The sequence below is a fragment of the Phacochoerus africanus genome, chromosome 10 (assembly GCF_016906955.1).
Source record: "Phacochoerus africanus isolate WHEZ1 chromosome 10, ROS_Pafr_v1, whole genome shotgun sequence".
NCBI lineage: Eukaryota > Metazoa > Chordata > Mammalia > Artiodactyla > Suidae > Phacochoerus > Phacochoerus africanus.
The window spans coordinates 81,005,691-81,008,062 of NC_062553.1; the positions used below are offsets into that span (position 1 = coordinate 81,005,691).

At 43.4% G+C, this 2,372-nt stretch overlaps 1 non-coding gene across 1 annotated transcript; it reads left to right on the top strand.

Annotated features, from left to right (window-relative positions):
- The first annotated feature begins 317 nt into the window (after window positions 1–317).
- On the top strand, window positions 318–424 carry LOC125110448 (U6 spliceosomal RNA). Its single transcript, XR_007130624.1, has one exon. It is a non-coding gene; the product is annotated as a U6 spliceosomal RNA (small nuclear RNA).
- Window positions 425–2,372: the final 1,948 nt, after the last annotated feature.

Sequence of the window (2,372 nt, forward strand, 5' to 3'; positions counted from 1 at the left end):
TGCAGCGTGACCCAGACCGGGAAGGGACGTCTTCAGAGCATCTCTAATCCCGCTACCCGGCGACTTAACTCAGAGGTCCGGCTTGCTAGAGGACACAACTGAGTCCGGTATCCCATCCATCCTGGAGTGGACCCTGAGTTGTGAACGGCTCTCTTTTTCCCGTTCTCCGTCCCCATCTAAAGTAAAATGCCTGCTAAACCTCCGCTTTAGATTGAAAGCTAAGGGCGGGGAGCTGCTCTTACACTCGTCTATGTCACCACACTGACGACTTAGGAGGAAGGAGAGGGTGTCTAAATCGTGTAAGAATTGTTTCTCTGGTGCTCGCTTCGGCAGCACATATACTAAAATTGGAACGATACAGAGAAGATTAGCATGGCCCCTGCGCAAGGATGACACGCAAATTCGTGAAGCGTTCCATATTTTTAACAACAACAACAACAAAAAAAGGACAAAAAAAAAAGAATTGTTTCTCTTGTATTCAGCAGATTAAATTCGCTTGAATAAGTAGAGTCGATCTTTATTATTCTAAAAATAACCACTGGAACGAAGATGCCAGGTTCGGGGTAGTTTTCAGGAGGTCGGGGATGATGATGGTCAAATGAGAATTTGTCAATGCCCCTAGAAAAGGATATTATTCCCTGTGTCCTAAAACAGCTCAAATGTGTCCCCCAAATGTTGAGACATTTTAAATTATTGAAATCCTTATCTGAAAGAAACCAATTTTTCATTAGATTAACTTTTAATAAAAGCAGCTAACAGTTTATTAAGCAATTATTATGTGCCAGGCACACACTAGTGACTCCACATACATTTTTCTACAGGCTCACAACATATGTTTACATACATAGGTCCCCTAATGATGTTAATAGTACCGAGAGATTTCAAAGTGATTCTTTAAAAGGTTCAGGCTGGGAACTGGGTAATTGAGCCTCTGGACAGCTTGTGCTAGGAGTGTAACCCTCAGGAAAAAGTTAACTAAGCCTCCTACTCGATAAGCTCTTTTGTTACAAAACAGCTCTGTGAGTGGCTAACCTACAGATAAACAGATAAACATTATTGCTTTTAATGTCCATCCTCCGGAGAGTTCAAAATGTTTTACTAATAATTTTTATGGTTGAAAAGCTTGGTTCCTGCTAAAAATCAGCAGGGGACTGGAGTCTACGGAGGAGACAATAAAAGAGGCAAATAAAAGGGTGAATGTAACAGTGAGGGCCTTGCAAAACCGCCAGACCCTAACAGGCAGAGAATCCTCCAGGCAAAATCCTAATCGTTCCTCGTAAAGTGGGGCTGCTGACACTTTCCAGAAGTGTTCAACGTGGACTTAATATATGAACCAGCAACTCCACCCCCTAGGCATAGACCCAAGAGGAATGAAAATATATGTCCATGGTAGCAACGTTCATAATAGCCAAAAAGTGGGCTCAACCCACATATCCACCAGCTGATGAGTGGATAAACAAATACTTGGGCATCCATACAATGGACTAATGAATCTACAATCAAAAGGAATGAAGTACTGACACATGTGACAACATGGTGAAAGAAGGCAGCCACACAACAAACACCACATATAAGGTGATTCCGTGGAAAGTCTCTGGATATTAATCAGGAGTGTGGTCAAGAAGGCCTCATGGAAGGTGTCATTTAATCAATGACCAGAAACTTCAGTGAGAGTTGACCATTAAATGCGAGGTGGGATGGGAGCAGAGGAATCCAGGCAGGGAAGCAGCCTGTGCAAGAATCTGGTGCATTCCAGAGACTAAAAGAAGATAGGTGGCTCAAGCATGAGCGAGAGAAACTGGCTCAAGATAGTGCTGGGTTGTGGAAGGCCAGCAAGAGTCAGATCAGGCGGAGCCTCATAGGCCACATAACAGTGATGAAAGAAATTTCCACATATTGAAGTATGGGGAAGTCATTCTGGCTTATACATGATTTAACTCACGTTTTATGCTAAAACAGCCTGTTTGTGGCCTAGCAAACATACATTGTTCATCTGCTTTAATTATTTACTTATTTATATATTTTTTGGTCTTTTTCTAGGGCCGCACCCTCAGCATGTGGAGGTTCCCAGGCTAGGGGTCCAATCAGAGCTACAACCGCCAGCCTATGCTGGAGCCACAGTGATGCAGTCTCCGAGCCACGTGTGTGACCTACACCACAGCTCACGGCAACACTGGACCCTTAACCCACTGAGCAAGGCCAGGGATTGAACCTGCAACCTCATGGTTCCTAGTTGGATTCGCTAACCACTGAGCTACAAGGGGAACTCCCATCTGCTTTAATTATTAAAGAAAACAACACATTGACCAGTAGTAAAGAATGTCCATGTTAAAAAACAAAGATTAAATGCCTCCCTTCCTTGGACACCAATG